This window comes from Macrobrachium rosenbergii, chromosome 29, assembly GCF_040412425.1.
Source record: "Macrobrachium rosenbergii isolate ZJJX-2024 chromosome 29, ASM4041242v1, whole genome shotgun sequence".
NCBI classification, from domain to species: Eukaryota; Metazoa; Arthropoda; class Malacostraca; order Decapoda; family Palaemonidae; genus Macrobrachium; species Macrobrachium rosenbergii.
In genome coordinates, this window is record NC_089769.1 from 4,727,084 (window position 1) to 4,736,038 (window position 8,955).

An 8,955-nucleotide genomic window follows, 5' to 3' on the forward strand; every position below is an offset into this window, starting at 1 on the left:
CTGAGTTAAACCTTTTATACCTAAAGTCCTTAAAAGTCTAAAGTACACACCGCCGAATTCTCTAAAGGCAGAAAGGTGATTGTAAATTTCTAGCTTTCATCTTTTTGTTATTTTTACCTTCTTTATGATCCATCAGTCCAGATAATTAGTTTCTTGTGCCCATAACTCCTTCAGTCGGTTTTGGAAGAAATTTTCTGGGTCAGGTTTGGTGTTACTAATCATATTCGTTTACTCCTAGTATAGGTTGTAAATAAATATATATATATATATATATATATATATATATATATATATATATATATATATAGAGAGAGAGAGAGAGAGAGAGAGAGACAGAGAGAGAGAGAGAGAGAGAGAGAGAGAGAGAGAGAGCCAAAACATGAACCCTCTTTCGCTTCCAAATATATGTGTATATGTATATATATAATTATATATACATATACATACATACATATATATATATATATATATATATATATATATATATATATATATATATATATATATATATATATATATATATATATATACATACATATATGTGTGTGTGTGAGAGAGAGAGAGAGAGGGAGAGAGAGAGAGAGAGAGAGAGAGAGCCAAAACACAAACCCTCCTTCATACGCGAACAGTGCTTTCCTAATGCAGATCGAGATGGTATGCTGAAACACCTTATTAGCCCAAATTACCATCAAAGCGATCGTCACCGAAAACTCTAGTTTAGTCCATATTTGCTGACGAAACCCTTCCGGAACTGAGGTAAAATATTCATAATGTCAGAAAGGAGCAGGAAATAGCTGTGTGCCCCGGTTCGTATGTGAGTAATAGGACGATGGTAAAATGAAATTTAAGATGTTACTTTACCGTCTTTGTGGAGGAGTTGTCCTTGCGAGAAATTCCGAGACAATATCCGTTTAAAAAAAAATGAGGAAAAATATTTAGAATATTCCTGTAACATCCTCCTAACATATTCTGAGACAATATCCACTTACAAAAATGATAAAAAATGTTTAGAATATTCGTGTATTCACCCTTCAGCAACTCTTTTAAAACCTATATGCAATATAGAACATTCTGCGTAGGCTTGTCGATCAACAATATTCGAATGAATTTTCCAGTGGCTGCAATCACTCATCATTTTATGAAGCTCTCACTCATATCTTCTCCATCTCGTCCTCGCGAGTTAATACGGTTCAATTCTATCTCCCAGATAAGTCCTTCTACGTAGGAAGATTCCTCGAACAACTCGGGGAGGAAAATTGTGAAGGGTTTAGTGGCTGGTGACTTATAAAGATGCCGAGAGAGAGAGATTCGTTAACAATGTTTTCAAAATACCTGTATGAGTTATTACATTTTAGTTTTCTGTAAAAGCAAACTATTGTGCCGGCTTTGTCTGTCCGTCCTCACTTTTCCTGTCCGCACTATTTCTGTCCGCCCTCAGATTTTAAGAACTACTGAGGCTAGAGGGCTGCAAATTGCTACGTTGATCACTCACCCTCCAATCATCAGACATACCAAATTGCTGCCCTCTAGCCTCAGTAGTTTTTTTGATTTGATTTAGGGGTAAAGTTAGCCATAATCGTGCGTCTGGCAATTATATAGGACAAGCCACTACCGGGCCGTGGTTAAAATTTCATGGGCAGCGGCTCATACAGCACTGTACCGAGACCACAGAAAGATAAATCTATATTCGGTGGCTTTGATTAGACGCTTACAGAAAACTCGATTGCGCCGAAGAAACTTCGGCGCATTTTTTATTTTTTATTTATTTATTTATTTATTTAATTTTTGCTTTGGAGTGTGCAGGAAATTGGAAAGGTCATAAAAATGAGAGAGAACTTTTCAGTCAGTTATAACAAGTGACTGCATGGGTCAACATCTGCTCATTCACTTCAAAAAATATTAATTTATTTTGATTTTATTGAAGAATCTACTTAACAAAGACTAACAAAGCTATTGCATTGCCCATTTATTCTCTGTCAAAGAAGCTTGTACTACGATGCAATTAAATTACAACACTAAACAAACAAAGGACATGAATACCCGTGTTTATAAATCAGTACCTTTTAGCAATTATATTCTCGATAACATCCCAAAGGCAGGAGTTCAATCCCACCTGTAAGATTCATTACCAAGTGCTCACATAACTCACAGCCTTTCACGCACCAAGTTCGAATCCTTTGAAGGACTGGTGTAGGTCAGAGATGGAGTTCCTGGAGGCTTGTACTTTGTATGAGAACTTTCCATGTTAATGGAAATATGACATCACCTTATTGAGTCATCCCTTTCCTGGTAATACAGGTATTGTTCCCAATAGACCCGTTCATTGAGGGTACATACACATAACCACTCGTGATCCTATTCAGACTACAGCTCTCTGTACCTCATTCAGTGGAGACTGTAGGTTAATTTACCTTGGTTTTACAAATACTGACAAAACCAGCAAAGCAGAGGATAACTGACAAATTCTAGATAAATCAGAACCAGAATAAGTATGAAAAACATTCTGCTTCTGCAGAGCAAATGTATCAAAGGCCCAGCTGTTTGTGGCAGTAAAGCTGTTGACATAATCGGCGGAAAAAAAAAGAGTAGATTTACTCTTCCTGCGGTGGGATGGGAAGGAGAGGGGGAAGGAAAAGGGTAAGTGGGGGGGCAGGGGGGGGGAGGATTACGGAACCGACTGGAACCCACCCAAAACATCAAATGACCCGCGTAATGAAAAAGGGAGTCTAATAAAAGGAATGACGATGGATCCTAATATGGCGGACTAAAGCGGGCCTTCCTTTGAACCTCTGCCGTTTCTATCCGTTTTGTAAACACGGATGAATCGTCGACCACAAAGAAGATAGACAGATAGATAGATAGATAGATAGATAGACAGACATATACATAGACAGGTAGATAGAGAGAGAAAGAGAGAGAGAGAGAGAGAGAGAGAGAGAGAGAGAGAGAGAGAGAGAGAGACAGGCAGGCAGACAGAGAGACAGAAAGCTAAAAGTAGAGAGAGAGAGAGAGAGAGAGAGAGAGAGAGAGAGAGAGAGAGAGAGAGAGAGAGAGAGAGAGAGAGAGAGAGAGAGAGAGAGAGAGAGAGAGAGAGAGGGAGAGATAGAGAGGCAAAGAGACATGCCGACAGGGAGATAGAAAGAGTTAATAGTAGGTAGGTAGGTAGAGAGAGAGAGAGAGAGAGAGAGAGAGATAGAGAGAGAGAATTAAAAGTAGAAAGAGAGAGATATAGAGAGACAGACAAACAGACAGGCAGACAGAGAGACAGAGTTAAAAGTAGAGAGAGAGAAAGAGAGAGAGAGGGGGGGGATAAAGAGAGAGAGAGAGAGAGAGAGAGAGAGAGAGAGAGAGAGAGAGAGAGAGAGAGAGACAGACGGACAGACAGAAAGAATTAAAAGTAGAGAGAGAGAGAGAGAGAGAGAGAGAGAGAGAGAGAGAGAGAGAGAGAGAGAGAGAGAGAGAGAGAGAGCTTAGAAATTTTGCGCTCCGTATCGAGAGGATACTGAACAAAGCTGCCGCAGAACCGTTCCTAAAGGGAACAAAGGTTTTGATAAGCTGACGCTGAAACATCTCGGGATTTCTTTTTCTTTTTTTCTTGCCGAGACATTAAAAAAAAAAAAAAACTACGTATAGGGAATTTTGTAACATAGACCAACAGGAAGAAGACGATAAGCTGGTAAATAAACAGATAAATAACGAAATAAATAAACGCGTAACTATATCAGTGATTTAGTCAATCAATAAACGAGAAACGTGACATCAACAATCAATGGCAGATCACTTTAGCAGATTGGTGAGGGTCCCTTCTTTCCAACGCCATCTCAGATGTCTCCATCTGAGTCTCTTTGACCAAATCAGAATACATCTCTCTCTCTCTCTCTCTCTCTCTCTCTCTCTCTCTCTCTCTCTCTCTCTCAAGTGTTCACTATTCCTGGTTTTATTCCGTGAATACGTAAAATTTATGCAAGAGATTCGAGTAAGATTTTGTCTTGTATAGTACACACACATATATACATATATATATATATATATATATATATATATATATATATATATATATATATATATATATATATATATATTTATAAAATATAGTATATATACACACACACACACATATATATATATATATATATATATATATATATATATATATATATATATATATATATATTCATATATATATACGGAGAGAGAGATATGTATATATATACATGTAAATATATATATATATATATAAATTATATATATATATATATATATATATATATATATATATATATGTATATATATATATATTTATATAACTTAGTTACCGAAGGACTAACGTATAATCCCTCTTACAAAACCGACTTGGCCATTCATTATTCATCATCTCCACTGCATTCTTTCGAAACCACGAATCACCGTGACCTTTACTTTAAAAACTTTTTTCGCGTTTTAAGAGACCAAACAGCAACTTAGAACTGCACTTTGAAGCCATTTAAATTACATAATTATGGGGGAAAGAGACAGGACTCTTTAAAATCCGTGTGGAACTCTATATATTTGCTTGGAAAGAATTACAGAGGAAGGTAGTAAATTCTGAGTGGTGAATTCTAAGTACGTCCAGTTAGATTTTGTGGATATAAATGTCAGAGTTTTAACTTACATAACAGTTATTGATGTTTTGTTTTAAGGCTGCAAAGTCCCTGTTCAGATGGATAGCACAACATGGGGAAAGTCATATCATATACAGTGTATGAATGGTTAAAGTACATTTTATACAATAAGCGGAGTTTTGGGGGTGGGGGTTGGTTAGTGGTAGTTCATTATGGTTTAGATGATAGAAAAAAAGATAGGATGAAAACAATATTAATTACAAAGTGAGCTCAAAATAAAAGCTTGGCATACGTATACAGGCTCATATTCACTTTGAAGGCTTTGCTATCTATAATTAAAAAAAAAAAAAAAAAAAAAAAAAAAAATATATATATATATATATATATATATATATATATATATATATATATATATATATATATATATATATATATATATATATATATATAATTGATGGTGTGCTTCCCTTTGCAAACGATCCTGGATTGAATCATTCGCTAACATAAATGAAAAATTAATCAACACAGTTTAAAAAGTAATTAAGTCTCATAAGAACGACGTGGAATAGGTATTGCTAAGAGCAAATATGTAATAAAAAACGCTTTGTCATCACAAGAGCAACAAATTAATATTCAGAGGGTAAATGAAAGGATTATGCAAATACATCAAAAAACATTTTTACTTTTTTAAACAGGTGGGACTCATCGTGATCAAATGACGTCGTGGTAACATTTACTGAGAAATGAAAAATGATTAGTAATAATATTCTTTTCAGCTTTGATGAAAAAAATATGTGATTAAAAATGTTTAGCAGTTACTAATGTTACTCTAATTAGGTATTCCATCACTGAAAAACTGCTTAAATGTAAATTACTTATGAACTTGCCAAGTCCAATAATTACCTGGAGATGATTGACACAGGTAGCCTTCAACACAGGTAACCTTGATAACAATTGACTTGAATTCAGTTTTAATCCTCTTGGAGAAAGGGTATATAATTTTGAGCAGAGAGGAGACTAATCTTTCTTATATAATTTTGACCAGAGAGGAGACTACTCTTGCTTATATAATTTTGACCAGAGAGGAGACTACTCTTGCTTATATAATTTTGACCAGAGAGGAGACTACTCTCCCTTATATAATTTTGAGCAGAGAGTAAACTACTCTTGCTTACAAATTTTGAGCAGAGAGCAGACTACTCTTGCTTATATAATTTTGAGTAGAGAGCAGACTACTCTCACTTATATAATTTTGAGCAGAGAGTAAACTCCTCACGATGAATGAATGAAAAATGATTACATTTTCGTTTCAGAGAATCTTCCTTTTCTTCTGTTTCAAAATAAAATGCAGGTGAGGATAAGAAGGAGAATTAAAATGGATAGCACTGCCCACCTACCCCTACACCTTCCCCCATCCACACACACACACACACACACACACACACACATATACACATATACACCCACACCCATACACACACACACACACCTTCCCCCAACCTAGTACACAATTCTTCGTTGCTTTTGGAATCCTTTGTTCATTTAGAAATAGGTAAGTGCATTGGAATACAAATAAATAAATAAATAAATAAATAAATAAATAAATAAATGAATAAATAAATAAACTGATAAATAGAGGGGGAAAAAGGCTGAATTTTATTTGTCTTTTTATTGCAAGAAGACAGAACAAACTTACCGGAAATTATTTTTTGAGACGGAACGAAAAATGTGAAACATCCTCCGCCTTGGCGCTGCCTCAGATATCAGAGCTGAAATGAAAGATGTAATACAATAAATGTATCCCTTGATTATTATTATTATTATTATTATTCTTATTATTATTATTATTATTATTATTATTATTATTATTATTATTATTATTATTATTATTATTATTATTATTATTATTATTCAGAAGATCAAACCTATTCATATGGAACAAGCCCACCAAAGGGGCCACTGAATTGAAATTCAATCTGCTGAAGAATATGGTGTTGATTCGAAAGAAGTAACAGAAGGTAGTGGGAAATACAGAAAGATGAGATCACTTATTAAAAAAGAAAAAAAAAAACAAATTGACAAATTAATAAATAAATCGAAAAAATGTATTTGAATGATTAAAATACAAGGAGAATTGAATTAGGGGATAAAATAAAATATTCAAAGCATCCATATCGCATCTAGAATGTAGATCAGGAGGGCATTCGAAAAAAGAAGAAATTGAAAAAAAGGAATTTTTTTTCATTAAGTGTTCAATGGGTTCGCCGGGTGGGCGTATTTCCATTGAAAGGAGAATTCATTTCGAATGAAAATATGAAAAGTATCTTTCGCGTTTGCATAATTCAATTTGATGAATTTTAACGCCTCCAGCCAGGAAGCCCAGATGCCCAGTCTCTCTCTCTTTCTCTATATATATATATATATATACATATATAATATGTATGTATATACATAAATAAATATATATATATATATATATATATATATATATATATATATATATATATATATATATATATATCTATATATAACATATATATATATATATGTGCATATATACATGTATATCTAAATATCTCTTAAATAGCTGTTAAGAATATGAAATACAAAGTATTATAAAAAATATTCGCAAAAAAATTAGAATATTACTTCAAATTGTATTTTTTGTGTACCAAGTATTATTATTATTATTATTATTATTATTATTATTATTATTATTATTATTATTATTATTATTATTATTATTATTATTATTATTATTATTACGGAAAGGCGAAGAATTGAAACTCTTAATGGATTTGCGAAGTTACTGAAATAAGCGTCGACCCATCAAAGGAGACCCGGCCTTTTGAAATGCAAAGTCTCTCTCACCTTTTTTGGCATCTTCTGAAGATTTGTCAGAGGAGGAGAAGAAGAAGAAGAAGAAGAAGAATAGCATAATGGAAATGGAATGGCGAGATGAAGAGCAACAAATAAATGGTTCAATGCAGCAAGATGACCGCTAATGCAGAAGGCGTTTAGTGATCTCTCTCTCTCTCTCTCTCTCTCTCTCTCTCTCTCTCTCTCTCTCTCTCTCTCTCTGTCAGTCTGTCTAAACAGAAACTCATCCTAAAATTATGTATAATTCTATTTTCATAAAAGACATTTGTTCTCCATCCTTCTCTAGAATTATGATGCAAATTTAGTGAACTCATATTCATTCAAGAAATAATGATCTAGTGACATTGCAAGAATCTTTTTAATTCGTAGGATTAATCCTGGAATATCCTGCAGGTCGATGAGCGAATTTGGACTCTTCAAAAGGGCAATTTGAAAGACATCCTACGGGACACTCACCAAAAGAGGATTATTCCTGAAACGTCCTATGAAATGTTATTTTCGAATGGCGGAAATAATATTCACCTGCGTTATTTGGATTAAAATATTTGCATTTCATAAATGAAAGTAGATTCCGCTTAAGATTTGTTTGGCAACGGAATGTTTGCATTTTACAAAAATAAATCTTCGACCTTTGGTTACTAAAGCAATTCTCCTTGTATATTATAATACGCTTTCATTTGTATGTATTTGTTATGAATTTGTGAATTTATTTTTTCTTGTTAAATAAGTGGGACTTCTTTTTTCTGTATTTCCGATTACCTTCTGTGATTTCTTTCAAATAAACCATATTCTTTGGAAACTTGAATTTCAAGCCAATGGCCCTTATTATTATTATTATTATTATTATTATTATTATTATTATTATTATTATTATTATTATTATTATTTAAGACGTAATTTCCATCACTAATGGCAGTGGTTCTTCTAATAGCCATTGAACTTTAGTGGTAGGAACGGTCATTTCAATGCTGGTGACCACAGCCCATAGCTGCTGTGCTAACAGTAATAACAGCAAGGCGGTAACAGGAACAGCACATTTAGCTACAAAATTAATAACAGTGATAATTTCAGAAGGAGTACAGCTTACAGAGGTTACAGCAAGAGTACAGAACGAAGCACATTATAGAAGCGAAGCTAAAAGTAGCAATAGTACTAACCGGACATGCGCACAATCAGAAAAAAAAAACACACACACACTTCCTCCTCGTTGAATGTGCGCTTCCTGACCACCTAAACTTTTGAAGAGCACAATTTACGTAACTTCCTCCGTCGTCCAATTGCTCATCGGCCTTGCCATAGGCAAGATGACCATATGTGAAGTGCAACTGGAACAGTTGCGCAAAAGCGCCTTGAGTTCCGACGACAGCAAAAAAACCAGCCGCTGGAAAAGAGACTCGGGGGCGAGAATTGTGTTCTCAAGAAGAAGAAGAGGGAGAATAACAACAAAACAAGAAGCAGTAGTTAAGCGTTATGT